Below are 22,449 nucleotides of genomic sequence, written 5' to 3' on the forward strand. Positions count from 1 at the left end.
TGTCACAGTCTCTTCACTCTGGTCGCATGTTCCAAATGGCCCTCCGTGGACACAAATGCCATGGTGCCTCTCAGATCCGTCTCACCACTTGGTCCCCATAGATGCTCAGTCCTCACTGCCAGGCTCTTCTCCATCCCAGGGCCTGGATGTTCTCTGTGTGTGCTTCAAATACCCAAGTCAAAGGGGACAGTGTTTCTGTGATCACCTTGGTCTGTCTTTACACAAAGTTACTCATAGTGGGTTGAATCTTGTCCCCCCAAAACACAGGTTGAAGTTCTAACCACCAGTGCCTGGGAAAGTGACCTCATTTGGAAATAAGGTCGTTGCAGATGTAATCGGTTAAGAAGTTGTACTGGAGCAGGGTGGGTCCCAATTCAATAAGACTGGTGTCCTTACGAAAAGAACACAGAAACACAGAAAGAGAGCAGGCCACATGCAGACAGAGGCAGAGGTTGGGGTGATGCGCTTACAAGCCTAGAAACACCAAGGATGGCCGGCTACCTCAGCAGCTGCAAGAGGTGAAGGAGGACCCGACCCAGAGTCTAGAGGGAGCTCAGCTCTGCCAACACCTTGATCTTGGACTTCTGGCCTCCGGAACCGTGAGAGAATACAATTCGGACTTTTTAAGCTTTCCAGTTCGTGGTCCTTTGTTATGGCAGCCCCAGGAAGCTAACTCCATACTCTAAGGAGGGAATTCGACTGGTGTGATGATGAATACGTGATGCTTTTGGTGTCAGAGCACAGATTGCCTCTGTCTAATCACAACCCAGATCCCTCCCTCGGGCCCCTCACCCAATCCCAACTCCAGACGCACAGTCCAGGGTTGGAGAAGGAAGGAACAACCGTTTGAAGAGGAATAATTGCCCTTGAAACAATTGCCTCCGTTCTTTCCATCTCATCAGCGCTGCACCCGCCCACTGGGCCTCTGCTCGAATCATCATTCTTTCCACCGTCCACTTTCCACTCAGCAAGCCCTTTAAAAGGTGGGCACCACCATCTCTCAAGGAAGTCTGTCACTTGTAGGACAGTGTGTGTGGTTAAAAATGTTTGCTTTTATTTTGAGCTGAAGTTCCATGGACCACATTTAACCTTCTTGAACATTATAGAATTCTGCTTCTTTCTTCATCATCCCTGAGCATATTTGAAAAGTCACAGTCTTGGAAGTCAGCCCTGAGAAAATTCTTCATGAAACAAAAATGTCCTTGGTCTCCTTTATTTCCAATTATCTACTTGGACACTTTGGCTTTGTTTTCAATACAAGCTTCGTAGTTCACTAGACTCCAAAGCGGCAATAGACTAATTTCTAAACAAGAAGAGCAAATACTGATATTTCCCATTTCCAGTCAATGTAACAGCACCAAAGAATGAAAGCCCAGCTTCTCAAAACACTTTTCACTGAATGGCTAAAAAAAAAAAGTGGGCACCATATTTAACAACACGGAAAGGAAATATGGTAGCTCTATTTTCGGCTTAACACAATGGAACTCAGTAAAATATGTACTTCTTTTCTTTTTTTAATATCACCATTCCTTACATACAAGCACAAGTAATAAAGTTTTTTTTAAATGTTTAAGATGGTCACTCAACCCTGATCAATGCAGAAAAGGGCAATATATCAATACACTATACTGAGTCCCATTTATCATCTGCTCTGAATGTGTAAGACACAAGTGCTTCCAATGCTTCAAAAATTCACTCTTCCCTACATTCCACAGAGGGTAAGTGTCCATCACACTAAGTTTAATTCCACATACAATATCCTACTGATGTCTCCAGAAGATAATTTCCAAATATTGCCCTTCTTGAATGAAACCTTACTGACGGCTCTCATGCCCTAAAAGTAAAGAATGTCTGTAGGCATCCATTTGATAACCAGAGGCTTCAGTAATACTGCAAGAAATCTGGGTGCCTAAGGACAGTATAAAATACTTTCAAAGGTGAAAAATGGCCTTGGGTAACATCACCTTCACACACACAGTGGTTCTAGCAGCCCATCCCAGCATCGGAGCAGTGACGAAATAGAGGGTATTTCCTCACCTTCTGTCACTTTCCTTTGCTCTCTCTCCACACTGGCTTTAAGAGAACTGAGTGTCGCAAATCCTTTAAACTCAGTCTATCCTCAAAAATAGGCAAGAGGATATTATGAAGGAAGAATGAAATACTTCATCACCCTCCCAGCTAAGTGCTGGATGGAGGCTTGTGTGTTGCGGTTCTGGGGGTGCTGCAGACCATAGAATCCCATCACCCCCACGGGGTAACCCTCATTATAGGACTAGAGAGAGGAGGGAAGAGAATTACAGAGACCAGACCTTAAAAGATGGACAGAAATGAAATTGGCTTTCTCCTCCCAGCTTTAAAGAAACATGTTTTCAAGTAAAATCACATAGATCCTACCTCTAGTCTGAGCTCTTCAAGGGTGAAGTGGTGCTTTGCATTCATCTATGTTCTGTATCACCCACTGGAAGACCAGGCCCCCGTAGCCAGGAAAGCAGGCAGCTGGGACCCTTATCTGGATGATTCAGAAGAGAAGATAAAAAGCTCCTCTGCTCCAAACTGCCCAAATCATTTAGGAGCAAGAAAAAGGTGTTGTCTGAAATAGCCAGGAAATCGACACACACTTCCTTCCCCCATTTGCCGGTAAAGATCTGGCGAGACTGGGCTCCAACAGTCAGTTTTTCATCCTGGATTAAAATAGAACAAATTGACACAAACAGATGACTGTCTGGGAATGAAGGGAGACGTTGTCTCCTTTGAAGCTGATGGGAAGTAGAGTTCAATAATTGAAAGAGCAGAGCTTCGACTGCACCATCTCTGCTGTTTCCTCAATAAGCGTAGGGACGCACAGGCACTCACCATCCCTTAAAGTCTTATACTGAAGTGACCATCATCCTTTCTTATCAATGTGTAGATTTCTAGCTCCATCTTTTCCAGTGTGGTCCCTCCAAACGTCACACGTGTGGATTAGTAGTAAATTTTTCTCTGCCATCAGGTTTTCTTGCACTGATCAGCTTTTCTGGGTCACTGAAGGTGTTTCCTCCACATGAGACGATCACTCCCACCAGGATTATTTATTTGTTTGTTTGCATTTTCTCATTGGCGTTGTTTCCCCTTAACACCAGACACCCTCGATATAATTAATATCTCCCATAAAAGCACCTTGCAAATGGTATCGCTGACTGCAGCTTACAATGGCTACAGGAGAGACACGATACATGGATTCAGACAAAAATACGAAGAGGTGTCTGGCTGCAGATGGATTTTATAATGTAGCTATCGGGCCTCTTCAATCAGAAAGAAGGTGAGACTCCAAGTTATCACAGCCAACAGATTTGGCACATGGGTTCAATTAGTCTGATGTGTTCTTTGTCTACGCTGAGTGCTAAGTGGGCACTTAGGACACATGATGAAGCTTGGGGAACGTCGTGTTGGCAGGGGTGGGCAGGTGCAGGGATTCCTCCCCTGGGCAGAAGTTCTCCTCCATACTGGATCTGAAACTCGGTGGGCTGGGGGGAACCACACAGGAGGAAGATACACATTAGAGGTGGGTGATGGGGAGAGGGAGGGGCAGGGCGAGGCGGGGCAGCAGAGTCTCAGCCAGGGTGCCACATGGTGAGGGAGGGACCAGTAGGGACCCCCCTCCGTGGGAACACAGCCCATTTCTCCTCTATAGAGAGCTGTGGCGTGAAAAGGGAAGTGACCAGAAGCTGAACGTGACGTGAAGTGTAAGTATTTGGTATGACTTTCAAATGAGGGCACTAAAACTACTCTTTTTAAAGGGAACAAGGCCCAGCTGAAATGTCTAATTAATTATTCTGAAAATACGACCGAAATGTATGTAAGCACAAAACAGGTCGTGCTCATAAACCAAGAGATCCACTGCGCTGGTGATTTCACGTCAATTACCACTGACTTTGGGATCCACATCCCAGCACTGAGGAAGGAAGCAGCCAGAAGAGCTGGGCAGTAGCAGAACCCACACCCAGGCTGAGATTTCGGGGTCCCTTGTGCTACTCGAGAAAACAATTCCAGACAGGAGGGTGCATTTTAAAATTTACTGACGCTTGTTCTCTAGATAGTCTCCAATTTCGAGAGCTAATGCAGCATCCGACAAAGAGCTAATGTCCCTCTTCTGTGCCCAGGAGCCCAGGATGGGTCTCCATGACCCATCACCAGCTTTCCTGAGCATTTGAGGAACCATCAGAACACAAATCCAAGGGCTTATACTGGCCCCGCTGACACGGCTGACATTTCACATCACAGAGCTATAAAATTCTAAGAGTCGTTCTGCAGCAGTGCCAACCAGCTGAGAAATGCACGTCCCCCGTCCATGTCATCCTGTATTTGATCAGAGATGAAAGCAGCCCGTTTTGAAAGGAAAGTGCATTAAAACATCTGATTCCTGGGATGTATTAAAGACAGCAGAGTCTAGCAGAGATCAAGGGGAAAGACATAACCAGTCAAGAGGGGAAAACACTTTGTTTTAGGAGGAAAATCAAGAATAAAGTGAGGTTGGTGATGCCTGTACAAATCTTTGCCATTTCCAGGGTGGTGAAATATTATGTAATCCCAGGATTTCAGTGCTGAAGGGACCTCAGAGGTCGTCTGGGTCAAGCCCTGTATTTACACATTGGGAATATGACCTCTGAAAAATTAAGGAAAGGGCTGTAGATTTTTAAATATATATGCATGGGGGAAAATTAGAAAATGACAGTTTCTGCTTCACTGGCTCTGAAATACATGTATTTCCTTATTGTTTCTTCATTGTGTGACTCTCCCTTTTTTTAGAACGCTTTGATTTGAAATTATTTTGGATACTTAGAAAATGAACCACTGATTATCTGAAGGAACTGAACTTATTACTACACAGTTAATCCACACAGCATTCTGGGCTTAAAGTTCTTGTTTGTGTTTCTCACTAAAGTAATTAAAAGGAATGGCTTTCCCTGGTGCACGATTTTAAAATCAATATATTTTTAAAGTCCTAAGTAAAAAGTTTGAAAGACCGGTTCTGTTTGTGTGATTTAGATATTCAAGATGCAATTTTGCTTGTTTGTTTTCAGATTACAAAATGACAAATTTCCAGGATAACCCATGTATGCTTTTAGTTATGTCAAGGGGGAAAGGACAAGAAGAAAACGGTTCTTGGACGCAGATTGCCCTACAACAGGGTTTCTCAACCTGGAACCGCTGACATATTAGGTCAGATAATAGTCGTCATGGGGGCTGCCCTGTGCATTGTGGGATGTTTAGCAGCCTCCCTGGACACCGCCTACTAGGTGTCAGGAATCCCCTTGCCTCCAATGTGACAGCCAAAATGTCTCCAGACATTGCCAAGTGTCCCTGGGGAGGGAAGGGTGAAGACGTCTCCGGTTGAGAACCACTGCCCTACAGAAAGGGACATCCAGAAACTGATGCATTTAAAGCAGAATTGGAGTGGCAATTCTAAAGGAAACAGCTTTAGTATAGGGATCTTATTTCAATGGAGGCTTTGGAATATAACTGTAGGTATGGCCAGTCTAAGAGAGAGTGGTATTATGTGATTCATTCTTGGGAGAATTTACACTAATAATAATATTAATAATAACTGGGGTCTACTGCTCTATCTGAACAGTGTCATTTAATCCTACCATCAGCCCTTTGAGGAGGGCAGTATTTTTTATCCCCACTTTTCAGATGAGGAACAGCAGCCTTAGAGGAGGCCTGGGCATAAGTTCTCACAAAGCCAGGATGTGGGAGATGGAGGACCCAGCCTGGAGTTAAGGATCCCTCAGTTCTTTGTCTTCTTCACCCCCAGGTCTCACTGGTGGCCATTCCAACTCATAGGAGGTCATTTCCATAGAATGCCATTGACCTGACAGCTTCAGATTATGTTGTTTTGTTTGTCTATTCTTGTCATTTTGAACAGCAATGGTGATCTATTCTACCTCTTTGTTCTACACTCATCTAGGACTCTAGGGAATTTGAATGTTTTTAACGATTACGATGCAGATAAAAGCAGAGTGGACAGTCTGCAAGTTGACGAAGATCGTTGTTCCATTTCCACAGCCTCAAATATCATCACCCCAGAGCTCCCCCAAACCATGCATCCCAACACTTCAGCCATGGAGCACTGTGATTTCCAAAGGTCAGTTAGAAATAGTCTTTCTTTTTTATTTTCATTCAAAGTGAAAAAGAAACCTAATGCTGAAAAGTAAGACTTAGATTCTTGAAGGGCCGAGGCATCTGTAGAACACGCTCTTGAAATAAAATCTCAGCAAACAGGCAGCGTCCAGCCCCAGACGGTAACGGCCACGTGGAAACCAGAGCATCTGGCAGTTCAGATCCATCACCAGCTTTCAGAGGGGCCTCATGACTGATGAATAAACATTAACATTATAAATGAATATCAATAAATATTATGTGTGGGTGATTAATCATATGACAACAAAAATAATTGCAGGGGCACATTTCTGGGTCAGGCAAATGTTTGAAGGTGAAAATAATAAAATACGCTTTGCCCATAAGAAACTATAAGGCCAACATTTACATAGCATCTTTCTCTTCTGTCTTTTTTCATTAATACTCTAGAAATGATGATGAAGGGAGAGCAAATTCTACCTTTGACAGGTGGGCAGGGTGATGGTTTCCCAGTAAGCATGACTGGAGACACGGCCTGCAAACGACCTCCAAACAAACACACTCTCCGAACGACCCGGGATCGGCAACACGCTATGTACCATCTAAAAAAGTGAACAATTTAACTGTGGCAAGACATCTGTCCCCTTGGAGAAAATATACATTGAGATGCTTAGATGTGACGTGTGACAGAGGAAGAAGGAACGCACTGTCACGGAGACAAAGGATTCAGTTCAGTTTATCTGGGGAGGTGAGGCTAGGACAGCATCTCTCCGGGTGGCTGGCAGAGCAGCCCCGTGAACGATGCTGGTGGCCAGAGGCCATGAAGAAAGGATGGATTCAGCGACCTTCTTTTGCCCGGCAGTTTTGACGAGCGTTACCCACAACCCAATGGCTATTTTCCAGAGCTGCTCTAAACAGGCAACCCAAATGGGAACGCTATGTTTCGACATGGCAGGTCTGAGACTGAAATCAGGAAGTAAGGTCTTGGACTGAAATCAGGTTCTGGAACGTCGGCCATGCTTTTCCCGATGATCTCTTTCATCCTCCCGTATGTTCTTTGGCAAGTAATTAAAGGCACGTACGCACGCGCACACATACGAGAGCAACTCGAGTCATAGTAATGTCACTGACGAGAAAAGTAATAAACAGGAAGAAATTTTTAAAACCCAATAGGCCCAGAAAAAAATCTAACAGATTTAAACAGGAGAAATGGAATATTCTCCGGGCCCCGTTACAAAGAACCCTGGTGCCAAAAAAACGTGGCAGAAATGGGATCATTAAAATGGATATGGGAAGGGGTGACAGATACACAGATGAAGCAGGGATATATCTGGACGAAACAAGTAGCCCCAGCAGAATTCAAATGAGAGATTCAAACCTAAAACGAGAGATGTGCCAGATGCAAAGAGGAGCAGCAAAAGGATGGAGTAATTGAATCTGTCCACTGCTGCACTGCCAGGAAACCTACAAGTTTCCCAGGCAGATCCTGGGACATCCAGCATCTTATTTCAGCTAATCACGTGCTCTTCTCTCTGACACCGTGCATATCTGCTGCAGAGTCGGGATTCTGAAGATGTGACAAGCCATTGGCGATGATTACTCACTTGGTAGACACGCATACCCAGCTCGCCCTACTAAGCAGACAGAATCGATCATTCGTGTAACACATCAAGAGATTAGATAATTTGACTTCCCTGTTAGAATACTTCTCATGCTCATTGATAGATGGGTTCTTTTCAAATTGCTCGTGGCAGCATGCATTTAGCAACATCATGAATGTCTGTGTCTAGTGAGTAAACTTATCCTCAAGATATGTATTAGAGCGTGCTGGAAAGTTTCATAGTCAATTACCTAATCTATACTGGGAAAAGAAGGATGCTGGGGCCTCCCTGCTCCTTCAAATACACCCACCACATAATGGCCACCTTAAGGGAGTACTACCAGGTACCGGATCTTTACATACAGTTTCCATTTATTTATAAACAAATATTGATAGAGTGGCCTCTCCATGCAAGCACTAGGGTGAAACTATCCTCAGTGAGCTTGATGTCTAGTCCCCCAGTAAGTGGCAGAGCTGGGTCTCAAAGCCAAGCCAGTCTGCCAACAAAGCCCTGCTCTTTCAGCAATGTATCCCACCTCCTGTGTTGGCGGAAGGCAACCCGTCCAACAGAGCCTTCTGCCATGATGGAAACATTCTACATGCGCTGCCCGACATGGTAACCCCCAGCTGCACGTGGCCAAGGAACACTGGAGATGTGGCTAGTGCAGCTGAAAAACTAAACATTTCACTTTATTTCATTTAAAATTTAATTTAAATAGCCTCATGTGGCTAGTAGCTGCTCTATTAGACAGTGCAGAAGGGGGACTACTGACCCAAGATACCCTAACCACAAGTAATAACTTTAAAGTCAAGGATCCTCAGAGGATTGGGAGCCATGGCAACTGCAGTTGTTGCCAGCATAAGGAGCGACCTGGGGGACAAGGCTGCCTCTGCTGCACAACACAGCTGCTGCTGCTCCTGTCCCTTCTCACTACAAAACCGGATCATAATTCCCCTGAAATCAGGTCACCATTTAACTTCTAAAAATGTATCAGATCCTTGGATCCCCAGGTGCCATCTTCATTTTAAAGTATACATTTACTTTTACATAAGTCATCCATGAAAAACATCTAAAGAAAAACTAGACGATGCAGAAAAGGAAAGGACACCGCACCCCAGTCCCATTATCTTGTCTCCTGGCTATCTTCCCACAGTACACGTGCCTACTTATACACCCATGTTACCATCTTCTTTTTTTTAACTTTCTAAAAATTAGATTACTCTCAACATCCTCTTCTGGGTCCTGCCCTTCTCACTTACCAACTCTTCATGAACACCTTGAGGAACATAGAATTATTTTAAATACTTTCCTCACTTTTCAAAATATATCTAGGAACATACAATCACTTTACATTCTTGCATAATGTTCTCTTTTCTAGGCGTACACTGGTTCATTTACTCAATCCCCTATTTGGGGTAAGTTGGGCTGCTTCTAAGATTTTGCTATCACAAATAATGGTGGAATAATTTTTGTGTACACATTCGTACACTTGACTCTCTCCTGTCAAAAAAGGTCTCCAAATAAAATTGCTGGGTAAAAAAGGCAATTGCTGGTTCTTAGGACTTTAGATTCTGATCACTAAATTGTCCTCTCCAAAAAAAAAAAAAAGTATCAATTGACACTGAACTGCAGACAGCTCCTCCAAAAGCGTTCCTTGCCCTGAGCCTACATGCCTTTCTGTAATTTCCCCCTCTAACACTTGCAGTCAGCTGGGACAAACCTCGCAGCTCATCAGTCTGACAGCCCATGAATATTTGAAGACAGCTAGCAATCTCCCCAAAGTCTTATCTTTTTAGTTAAATACTTCACATCCTTTGAACATTCCTCATGTGAAATGGGTCCTAATCGAGTTTGTTTATGCCCCCATTAAAGTAGTGCCTGGATTCAAATAACAAAATCGAGATAATAGTAACTTTCATTTGATGGGTACGGACCATGTGTGAGATTCTATTCTAAAGGTTTCAGATTTGCTTTGAGCCTATGATCCCTGATCTGGACTGAATGATGGTCCCTCATATGTGGAAGCCCTACCCTCCAAGTTGACTGTATTTGGAGATGGGACCTTAGGAGGAGGTTAATGTTAAATGAGGTCATAAGGGTGGGGCCCTGATCCAATAGGGTTAGTGTCCTTACAAGAAGAGACACCAGCTCTCTGCCAGGTGAGAAGGTGGCTGTCTGTCTCCACGCCAGGAAGTGAGGTCGCACCAGGAACGAAACTGACCAGCACTTTGATCGGGGACTGTCAGCCTTCTGTGGTTCCAGCCACCCAGTCTGTGGCTTTGTCATGGCGGCCTGAGCAGACTAAGGTTGTGCCATTTATCCTCAAAGCATCTCAAAAGGTAGTTGCTGCTCTCATCCCCATTTGCCGGAAGGGAAACTGAGGCACAGGGAGCTTGAATAACCTACTCAAGATCCTCGCATCGCCAGGAAGGAGTAGAGGAGGGATTTGAACCCAGGCAAACAGACTCTGGAACCCACACTCTTAAATCTCATGGTGTGTATACCATCTCTTATCTCTAGACACAACCCCTCTGGTCAATATTAAGATGAGCACCTCCTTGGTCTAGAGTTAAAACCTTTATTAATGCTACTCAAGTTCTTTTGGCAACCCCACCACAGCACTAACATACTTAATATTGTGTCTGCTAAAACCTCTAAGTTCTTTTTCACATAAACTTTAGTTAAGCCATGATTTTCCCATACCTGAAATACAACTGGGATTTTTGCTAGCAAATGCACTTATCACAATTGAATTCTCTGCAGTTCTAGAATTGCTCCACATTTCAACATATCAAGATCTTTGGGGGTCCTGGTTCAAACTCCCCTCACAAGTTTTGTGCTATTCACACAGTAAATAAGCCTGCTTTATGTGGAGGAAGTGTGCCTTATAACCCGTGAAATGCTATGCATATTCGTCATTGTTATTAAATATTTCCATCCAAGTCATTGATTAATGAATAAGGCCAATGAGGGAACCCTGGAAGAGAAAACTGAAAACTTCTCCATAAGTGTTTTTGCAACTTTTAAAATGCATGCTCCGCTTTTAAAAATATTACGAATTTGTGTCCCCCACCTTTCTTTTCCTTCGTTGAAGGAAAAGAAATCAGCATTATTTTTGAATAAAAACGTACTCTTCTTTAAAAGAGAAAACTCTGAGTACGTATGCGAAGCATGATAAATTGCACCATACATAAAACAAAGATTTTATTGCGCTTTGCTTTCTATTTTTGCATTATGAAAACAGTATGTACATGTTTTGCTTTCCAAATATAAATACAGCACGCACCGCATCCTCCCTGAGATGCCAGGGTTTTAGCTTAAATGGGGAGTTTCCACCCCGTTTGCCTCCACGCCCCTGCCCCACCGCCCTGTCCAGTGCTGAGAGCCACATCCCACCTCAGGATGACTCTTCTGACCTTGGGTCAGAAAGGCACTTTCTAGACTGTGCCCTCTGCGATACTACCCGAGTGTTACCAGCTTCCCTTCAAGAAGCCCAGCACTGAGCATGGCTGCTAGAGTGATGTGGACAGTCTCGTGCTGGGGCCTAGACACTGTCTTTGGCAAGTTCAGGGTCCTTCTGCTGCTATAGTCTCCCTCTCTTTTTCTTCCAGAACCCTCATACTATGCCTTCCTCCAGGGAAACACGAAGCAGCCACGCAGGAGTGGGAACCACACCAGGTAAAGCCCAGGCCGCCACCTCCCAGATGCCCGTGCTGGCGCAGGTGTCAAGCGCACAGGACTCCTCAAGGACATTCAGCCCCATCCAGGCTGCTGTGTCCACCTTCAGTCCCAGCCTTAGGGTCACTTTTGCTCCTCGATGTCCTCCAGGTTTCCAAGGAAACAGAACTCTATGATCTCCGAGCCCCCAGTTCACCGTTTTGGCTTCAGCTGCCCTCGGCAAAGCCCTTACATTGCTTTCAGTGGTTCCCCAGGGTCTGTCCCCAGGTTTTCCTGGACAGTCTCTCCTCCGGCCTGAGAATCTGATTCGGAGTTTTTGCTGAGCCTCCAAACAGTGTCTTCACTGCAGTCCAACTCTTCCTCTTCTCTCTCTATAAAAGCCTTGAGCAGCGTTGGTTTCCAGCAACCTGGTCTCCACTACGGCCCAATGAGACAGCTCACGGCCACGGGCACAGCTGACCCGTCAGTGTTCCTCCAACACCAATGTCTGCCCAGGAATGAATATCACTCCTCGGTTGTCCCCACCGCAAGGGGACACACCTGAGCCGCTGCGCTTCACGGGCCACAGGCTGGTCTGTACATATGAATGCATGTGCCATGTCTGTGAATCCACACAAGCCAGCAGCATCTTTCAGTTTAAGAAGCAAAGGGAGCAAAGGGAGCAACGTGACCCACCTCCCTTCCTGGTGGAGACTCGTGATGCCTCAAGGTGGCTTTGGAGAAGCATCCCAGCCCCTGTGACAGCCGGGCTTCCCCTTGGGTCCCCACTCTCTGTTTTGGTTATTAGCCTCTTACTCTGGTGGACAGTCATGGGTTGAATTGTGTCCTGTTTAAACTCATATATTGAATTCCGAGCCCCAAGTACCTCAGAATTTGACCGTATTTAGAGATAGAGCCTTTAAAGAGGCAATTCGGATACAATGAGGCAGTTAGGGTGCCTCTGATCCAGTGTGACTGGTGTCCTGATAAGAGGAGGTCAGTCTTTTTATGGCTGAGTAATATTCCATTGTATATACATATCACATCTTCTTTATCCATTCATCTGTCAATGGACATTTTGGTTGCTTCCATGTCTTGGCTATTGTAAATAGTGCTGCTATGAACATTAGGGTGAATGTATCTTTTTTAATTAAGAGCTTTCTCCAGATACATGCCCATGAGTGGGACTGCTGGATCATATGGTAGCTCTATTTTTAGTTTTTTAAGGACCCTCCATACTGTTCTCCATACTGGCTGCACCAATTTACATTCCCACCAACAGTGTAAGAGGGTTCCCTTCTCTCCACACCCTCTCCAGCATTTATTATTTGTAGACTTTTTGATGATGGCCATTCTGACCAGAGTGAAGTGATACCCCATTGTAGTTTTGATTTGCATTTCTCTAATAATTAGCGATGTTGAGCATTTTTTCCATGTGCTTGTTGGCCATCTGTGTGTCTTCTTTGGAGAAATGTCTGTTTAGATCTTCTGCCTATTTTTGATTGTGTTGTTTGTTTGTTTTTTTTGATGTTGAGCTGTTTGCAGCAACACGGATGGACCTAGAGATGATCATACTAAGCGAAGTAAGCCAGACAGAGACAAATATCATGTGATATCGCTTATATGTGGAATCTAAAAAAAGATGCAAATGAACCTATTTACAAAACAGAAATAGACCCGCAGACATCGTAAACACACTTGTGATTACCAAAGAGGAAAGGGAGAGAGGGATAAACTAGGAGGTTAGGATTAACATGTACACACTACTATATACAAGATAGATAATCCTCAGGGTCTTACTGTACAGCACAGGGAACTCTACTCAGTATTTTGTGATAACCTATAAGGGAAAAGAATCTGAAAAAGAATATATGTATATAACTGAATCACTGTGTTGTACACCTGAAACTAACACAACATTGTAACTCAACTATACTCCAATAATAAAAGCAAGAAGAGATCAGGACACAGGCACACACAGAGGGATGGCCTTGTGAGGGCACTGCAGAAGAGGAACCTCCGCCATCCAGGGAGAGAGGCCCTCAAGGGGCTGACACCTTCATCTGGGACGTCCTCCACCAAAACTGTGAGCAAACGCACTTCCGTTGTACCAGTCCCTCGGTCTGTGGTACTTTGCTTTGGCGGGCCCAGCAGACCCACGCATACGTGATGTGTGACCCTCTTTTTATCTGATGGGTGTGATTCAACAGTGTAAGTACCCTTCTGCAGAGTTTTACACCTTAATGTCCTCTCAGCTCACAATAGCAATAGTAACAGGTGGACAGAAGGCTTGATGTCACCCCGGGACTTTTGACTGTGGGCTGAACAACTGAAGTTCTTGGTCAAAGTGTCCAAGCAGGTGCAATCAAGCAGGTGCAACCTCCTTCCTGCCTGAGTGCCCTGGGGGTGGGGGTGGGGGGGTGCGTCCTTCCCTCTCCGCCTCGCCCATCAGTGTGGCAGGATCCACTCTTAACAGCAGCAGGAGAAGCAGCGTTGAGGCCCTTCAATGACGTGCTGGCTAAATACATTATTCTCTTGCTTCTGGAAGATTTGCCCCCCCAAGAGGAGTCTATGACACGTATTAGTCTCAGAAGTCACTCTTTGGGAGGTGACGCAGGGTGGAGAGGTGGGCCTTGGAGCCCTCCACCACCCAGCCTGAGCTTCTTCCAGCATTTTCTTCTCCGCCAGGAAAACAACCCAGCCCCACGCCGTCCCAGAGGCCAAGCCATTGTCACAGGAACAGACAGAGGAAATCTCAGGCTCCTAGACAGCATCTTATATGTATAAGGAAAATCCTTTTTTTCTTTTACAAAAAATCCATTTATTTTCTCAGCAAAAGCCGATATCCAAGAAAAAAATTCAGAATTTGAGAAAGAGGTGGGTCCCTGGCAGCTGACCCCAACACAGACTGGAGTGGACACAGCCAGGCCTCCTAACCCTGTTGCCATTGGTCATCGGATGGCTGTGGGCCACCCACCACCCGGGAGGGTGACACCCCAGGCCGTCTGCCACTGGCACCCCTACAGCTGGGGCAGCCCACATCGCTGGCGGGGCCTGGGCAGCGTGTCACGCTGCCCCACATGGGGGAATCTAGAAGGCGGAGTTTTGCTTTCTCAAAGTGTTTCCTGCAGGGCCTTTTGAGTGTAAAGTCCCATAGAGCAGTGCTTCTCAAGCCTTTCCCTGCTTCCCGGAAGTAATGGGAGGAGCTGCCCCAGGGGCTGTGATGGGTAAGGGTCCGGAGGGGGCCAAGAGGGAGAGCAAGGGGTGCCAGCAGCAGGGAGCACATCCGTTTTATTCTGCTTTTACATGTTAGGTTTTTAGATCTAATTTTATTTGAAAAACAGTTTCCATGGTTTTCTAAAAAAGTTGAAGAACCACCAAGATTTATTTTATAAAATAGGAAACCAAAGCCGCACGAGTTGAGAAGTGACCCATCCAAGGCCCACAGTGACCTTGTCCAAAGTCGAGCAGGATGGGGACCTGGGACTCATCTTCTGTCTTCACGTCCAGCACTGAGCAAGGAACCAGCAGGGCTCAGGGCCACGTCTGTGGTCCGGGCCTGGAGGCCTGGCAGCAAAAAGGGGCCAGTTCAGGACACTGTTAACTCACCATCCCCAGCACACAGCACCCCCTTTTCCTCCCAGGGTGCCCAGAGCCCCCCACCCCGTCTCCGCATCCCAATTTCTCATGTGTCAGGCAGACTGTGACCCTAAAGTCATCTCTCTCTTCAACTTCACTCGAAAATTTCTATCTATCGCTTTGGTCCTTTCTTTTTATCAGCAAAGTGAGCGAAGACCTCTGATATGTAATTTCAGAGGAAGCAATAGAGACAGCTCAGACTTTTGCAACAACACGCACACACGTGCACATGCACACAAACACACACACACGCGGAGGCTGACTGCACAGCTATTTCTCGATGGTCAGCCCTTCTAAGTCCCACCAGGACTGATGCTGTCATGAGTTCAGCCCTAGAACCACGAGCTGCAGAGAGCGCGGTGTCTCAGGGCAAAGAAATGTGGTCCAAACAGGTGAAAGGCATGAAACCTCTAAGATGCTTAAATCTTGGATGTTCCCAGGAGCATCAAGGTTACAAAAACAATCAGGCAAATAAACAAACCAAATCCCTCTCAGTGACGTCGGAGTCAGGAAAAACAGCACAGAACCCGAAGGAAATCTTTCTCGATTTGCAAGTGTCTTCATGGTATCTCCATCCGGATAATATTTTTAGCAAAAGTGAAATGTGCTTTGTTTTTCTTTCCCCGGGGTTTAGAGAGATGGGGGGGTGAGAGGGATGAACTGAATCTAATTAAAAATTCTACAGATACACATAGCAGGAAATGAATTAAGATGATAATTTTAGGGTTGTGATGAAAATGCCCCACTTCCAGGATCATGCATGGTGCAGGGGGGCAGGATGCCCTAAATCTCATAGGGTATCCTGAAGTTCTAAAAACTGGGAAATGAACGAAGATGATACTTGTAGTGTAGAAGCTAGGATCTCCTGTGCTCTGTCAATAAAAAACAAGGCTGTGCAACTCTGAGTCCTTGAGATTTTATTCCTCGACATCAGGGCTTTGGAGTACGGGATTGTTTGGTGTATGTCCTGTCCCTGGCTGGTGTCTACCTTCTGGGGTGGAAATATGCAGGCAGCATTCCCATTTCAACTTAGTTCAGCTGTGCAAATTAGCAAACATCCACTGGCTGGGGGCCGAGCAGAAATTAGGCCAAAGTTGTAAAAGGCACCAAAGACTTAAGTATAGCCGTCAGTAGGATTGATTGACTTAGTGCCATACATATTTCTAAACCCACAAGACATTGGACTTCTTTAGTCCCTTTATAAATTCTATAAATTACAAATTCAACCCCAAGAGAGTATGCAGGCATATTAGTTTGCCAGGGTGGCCCTAACAAACAACAGACTGGGCTGTTTAAACAACAAAAATGTATAGTCTCAGAGTCTGGAGGCCGGAAGGCCGAGAGAAAGGTGTCCGCAGGTGGGTTGCTTCTGAGGCCACGAGGGAAGACCTGCCCGGGGCCTCTCCCCCAGCGTCTGGTGGTTCCTTGGCTTCTAGAAACATCACGCCATCTCTGCTCCCATCTTCAGACAATGCTCTCCCTATGCGTGTCTGGGTCCAAATTTCCCCTTTTTGTAAGGACGGCATCACATTGGATTAGGGGCCCGTCCTGCTCCAGCAGGACCCCTTCTTAACTAGTAATTACGTCTGCAGCAAGCCCACTTTCCAAATAAGGGCACCTTCTGAGGCCCTGGGGGTTAGGGCTTCCACATATGAATTTGGGGGGAACACAATCCAAAGTCTGACAGTAAGGACTCTTATAAAGTAACTTAGCATAATTTTACCCTTACCTGGCATAAACTCTTTTGCTCTAAGGAAGTGACTTTGCAACCTAGAATCTCTTCTGATTCTAGTCCCATTGTCATTAAGATGGAAAATGGGACCCAATTTCTTTTGAGCATGTAAAAAAATCTTAGAGAGATTTATGGCCATTCTCACAGGAACAATTCTGGGAATGATGTGTGGAGAATATAAGCAGAAAATACTTCTTTCTAAAAAGCAGCAGCTACCAGGACAGGCCTGGATAGCTAACCAGGCAACATGCCTGAGTCGCTCTATTAACCACGAAGCCGTGGAGGGCCAGGCGCCTGGGTTTCTCCTCGGCAGCTTGGAAGGCTCGGCCTGGACCACCACCAGACAGGGCCCTCCAGCCGCCGCTCTGCAGCCACTCATGCCTCTGTTTCAGTGACATGCTTCTGTGCCATTCTAGAATGGGCCCATCTGAATCTTCAAGGTTCTTTTTGACTTTTTGATTTTATTTTTCTAAACCAGTTTTGCAAAATTCAGTAAATGCAAAATGTCAGAAGCTGTTCTGCAAAACCTTGAAAATGCAGACCTAACATTTCAGCCACAGGATAAAATGGTAAGGGCGTGAGTGAGAAGGCAGTTAACGGAGAGCAGGGGCTAATTCCAGCACATCTTACGATACGATATCGTATAAAACTGTCATCCTATTCAGGTAACATAGTATGAGCATCCAATGCAGGGTAATAAAATTATTTTGTACAGAATTTCAAGGAAAATATTTGCTAAATTATCTCATTTCAGGGGAAGCTTGACTGAGTCATTGGCAGTTCCTCTGTGACAGGGAACTTAGGTTAATTCACGTCCGTTCACTTCTACGTGGAGCAAATTCTTTGTTCATGCAAACAAAGATGACAGTAAATAGAAATTGTTTTGAACTTCTCTGCAAAAAAGTAGTTTATGTTATACTACAGATGTCGTAGCTTCTTTTTCTTTATACCAGATCTTTTGACATTTGGTTTCCTGCCTTTTCGATTTGCTTTTTAACTTTTAAAACTGTTTTATTTGCTTTCCTTGCTGGAATGGAGAATTGGAAGTCTGAGTTTGTGGAGTAGATTGAGAATACCAAAAACTAAAACAGTCAGAAATTTAAGGTACGTGTGGGAGGGCATCCAGTTTCAACTCAAAGATGTGGGAAGTTGGAACAAGTGTTGGTCTCAGCCTCACAGGGAGAGAGAAACATGGCAAATGGAAAAGTCTGGACTTCTCTTGAGCCTATCAGAGAGCCAGGGTTACAGGGCAAACAACTAACCTGCAATCTGAGGAGAGACTGGCACCAGCTAGCAGAAGTAAGACCTGAGCATTTGCTTCGCTGGGGCAGAGACACTCCTGGACGCCAGGTGAGCCACTGCTGTGGCCTGAATTATGTCCTCAAAATCCTTACACTGAAGCCCTAAAGCCCAATGTGATGGTATTTGGAGACAGAGTCTCTGGGAGGTAATTATATAAGGTTAAAAGGTGGGGGGGGGGGGGGGGGGGGGGGGAGGGTTCTCTTGATGGGATTAGTGCCCTTATAAGGAAAGACCCCAGAGAGCTTGTTCTCTGACGATGCTAGCCCCCCAGGCTCATACTTCCAGCCCCCAGAACTATAATTTTCAGCAGGTAAAAAAGCATGGTCTGTCACTGTGAGGAAATTATGCCCAGTCTCTATTCCAAATGATATTGAGTATTTCCTGGACATTTTGATGAAATGGCTGGCTGGGGTAGCCATATCCCGGTTTCTAATGGCATCAAGAAAAGTTAAATGTCACATCCAAAGCTCATTTCATGGTACCCTGCATCAGTGGTCCATGCAGACTTCTGGGACTGGGTAACCCTGGAACTGCCCATCCGTCTCAGACATTTGGTATTTCAACAGAAGATGTGGTTATCTCAATCCCAAATTGGATGTCTTACGGCCTGAGATGGCATGATAGGTCTCAAGCCTGCAAGATAATGGAGATGTTCCCTGGTGGTGACCATCCTAGGGGAATTTGAAATCACAGAGGAGCTTCTCTCAATATGGGTCCAAGTTCCCCAACTCATAGAATGTTCAAGATTAAACTCCTCTCCCACCATTTATCTGTCGGTCCGAAACCTCACAGTTAGTTATCGCTTCAGACTTCCTAATGGATGCTACTTTTATATTCGATATTCACCGATTCATCTTGTCTCGGCCTACCTATCTGCATTTCAGGCTCACAAACCTTGGCGTGGACCTGAAGTGAGGAAACGCCGAACTCTGGAAAGACATTCAGGCTATGTTACGATTTTTCCCTTTTAGCACAGTCTACAGAATTGCAGAGCTTAAATATTAACATTGCTAAAGCACTTCATGCCCTGCTAAAAGGTAGTGAAAATTCTCAGTCAATCTAAACCCACACTTAGCACTTATGCACCAGAGTGAGGAGGGAGTGCTTGGCGAATCGCTAATTTTTGACAGTGTAATGAAAAGGTAGGGCAATCCACAGGCGCAAGGAAGGGGGGTGTGCTCTGTCCGATAGAGAAAGATCACAGGATGCTAAGGGTAAAACCCTGATTAACGATGTGTGCAGTCATCCTTGATCAAAAGAAGACCAGGCTGGACCTGAGTCAGACATCAACTTTATACCTGAAAATCATTCGATTCTGCCCTGCCTTCCAGTAAAGCTGCCCCTAAATCATTTCCCACCAGATGAGATGTTGTTATGCTTTAAGATATTCCCAGGATTGCTGGGATTACCACTTTCCGTGCTGGGACCACAAGCTCCTGAAATCAGAGTGTGAAACCACAATGATCCAGTAGGTAAGACTGATTTGTGTCTTTATTCAATACTCTTTAATTTAGATCCATTTGGTAAAGGAGCGATTCGGAATAAGATGTGTATTTAAGAAATCACTTGGGGAGCCTTTTCAAGCTCTACATCCCTAAGCTCCAACCCAAAGCTGATAAATCAGTATGTGCACGTGCACACAAACACACACACACACACACACACACACTCACTTCAATAACTAAATTACAATACATAAATCTGGTGCCAAAATTACAATGTAATTATATTTCAAAAAGCTAGTCAAATACAATTCCACTTATATTTTAAACAGTATTTGATCAAACAAAAGGCAGGGCCGTGAGCTGGTGACAGGTGTGAACTTTCCTCTTGGTCAGTCCCCAGGAGGTTAGATGTGCTCAGCAGAATCTGAGTTACACACGTGGTTTTTTGAGAAAAATCAGGATTACTCTACTACAAATAAAGGCTAAAAACTTAGCCCGTGACGTCTGCTGGTGCCCCTGCCCGTGCCTCCATCCACGACCCCGCTTACATGACACACCAACTTCCCCAAGAGTCATTGCCATTACCCTGGTTTCACAAATGAAAGAAACTGTGACTTAAGAAGTTGAGGCAAATGAACCAAAATCTCACACCTGTCACTTAACTTTTTCTGGGCCTCTATTTCCCCTTCTGATAAGAATTCTTCTAAGCCTGCCTCAGAGGGTCGTTATAAAGATTAAATAAAATTGTGTATTATAGCCCTTTCCACAGTAGCTAACACCCATTAAGCATTCAATAAAAGGTGTTCAATAAACCCGAATATTCTATGAACGAGACAATACCACGGTCCCAAACAGGACACAGAGAAAGAACTGCGTCAGTCTATACAGATAAAGATATGTAAACAGCGTGTGGAGAAACATGTTTTAATGTTACTGACCTCTTTAATTACACACCTAGGGAGACTGCACACTTGCTCTCACAATGCTTTTGACAGCAAAAAAAAAACAAAAAACAAAAAAAAAAAACCGGAAAAACCACACACGCAACGTGCTTTTCTATTCCTCTCAACCCACAGGGCTCTGTGTAAGGGAATGATGTCTGAGAGCAAATGCTACACGAAGTAAGAAATCATTATGAGTGCCCAGATGGAGAATCGTGGGAATAGGCCAAAAGCTTGTCAAAACTTCAACATGGTGTTTTTTTAAATCATAAAAATCATTTAACCACGCGATTTTTGAACTTCATTCTGACAATTTCCTTAAATAAGGGCTGTGTCTACGACAGACCTGATTTCAAATCCATTTTATGCATTCAGTGGTCTAAGTCAACTTCATCCTGCACAGAATACCATATTTTTTCAGAACAAATTCTCATAGATAACATTCATGTTGGAGCGCACCCATAATATGTTATTTAAGAAATATTGATACTTTCCCAGTGTTTTACAATTTGTACCACTCAGTTCATAAGAGGACAACATCCCAATTTAGGGGAAGTGGGCAAGATCCCAGACTCTGGTTATTCTTTCTACGTATTTCTGCTCAAGTATTTATAATCATTAGAAAGAAACAAACTCTATACTTGAACACAGACAAACAAGCAGGACAAATAAGAAGAAATGTTTGTCACAAGCCTCCGAATACCCTAAATAGGCTCCAAAAAGGAACAGAAAGGCACAGAAGGCACTTCTGTAAATACAGTCAAATGACAAATTAACCTAAAACTCAACTGAGAAAGAAGGATTACTGTGTTCACTTCCTCAGCACCTCAGTTGAATTGAGACTAATTGAACCTCAGTATAAAAAAGGCTTGGGTTTCCTTTGATGAGGATCATATATGTCCCTTTGTTTTGTGCAAGTGGTTTACGTTTCCTGCCCACGAGTGTGCCTATCCAGGCCAGGAATATCCAAGGATGTCAACTTATATGTGTACCTCTTTGGCAAACGCTGAAACTCACATTTTGAGAAGTAGCGTGAATCAAGATAATAAAGCATTTATCCATTCAGCAAGTATTTCAGTGCCTTCAATCTATAGGCAAAATAAAGATGAAAATAGCCATGATGTGTCATCTGGGAACTTGTGATCTAGTTATGAAAAGTATACAAGTAACTGAATTATAGGCCCCAAATATAATAAGGACTAACAGGAAGATATAAAACTGGTCAGCACTCTGGGTGGAAAGTAGTCGTTTTGGGTAAGTGAGGGTCTTCATGCCCCCCTGGGGGTTATCGACCTGGCCCATTAGCCTTAGTTTGCTTTTTTATCTTTTCTTAGTTTCTTCTTTTTCTTAACTTACCTTTGTGGTTGTTGCTACCATTTCTAAGAATTATGTGAGTGATCTTATCCTATAGACAAAGTTAGGAAAGCAATTTTCTGATTGAAAAGCAACTGAAAATATTTATTCAGAAAGAAAATGTTATTTTAAAGAGAAATTGAAGCTGATCTTCTAACATTTAGGAGAGTGTTAGATGTTAACACATTAAAAGTAGGCATGCTAAAAACTCAGCAATTCCCCTGTATCTCAGAAATTTGACTTAAAAATGTGAACAGAGACTAATGGTCACAGAGTTTAAAATGTGTTTTTTCAAGTTCTGTTTATAATCCTGGAGTTAGCCTGAATGCCCAGCAGTTCTGGCATAATTAAATTATTGATATCTTTACCATGGACGGCTCCACAGCCACTAAAAATTACATGGTAGAAAATATAAAAAGCCATGAACACATTTTGAAGTTATATTTTTCAGTGCAAAAGCAAATAATAAAGTTGATTACAGTGTATATGAATAGCTTCAAACAGTTTAATAGAGAGAGAGAGAGAGAGAGACGAAAGAAAGAGAGAGAGAAGGAAGGAAAGAAGAAAGAGAAAGAAAAAGGAAGGAAGGAAGAAAGAAAGAAAGAAAGAAAGAAAGAAAGAAAGAAAGAAAGAAAGAAAGAAAGAAAGAAAGAAAGAAAGGA

The sequence above is a fragment of the Eschrichtius robustus genome, chromosome 18 (assembly GCF_028021215.1).
Source record: "Eschrichtius robustus isolate mEscRob2 chromosome 18, mEscRob2.pri, whole genome shotgun sequence".
Taxonomy (NCBI): domain Eukaryota; kingdom Metazoa; phylum Chordata; class Mammalia; order Artiodactyla; family Eschrichtiidae; genus Eschrichtius; species Eschrichtius robustus.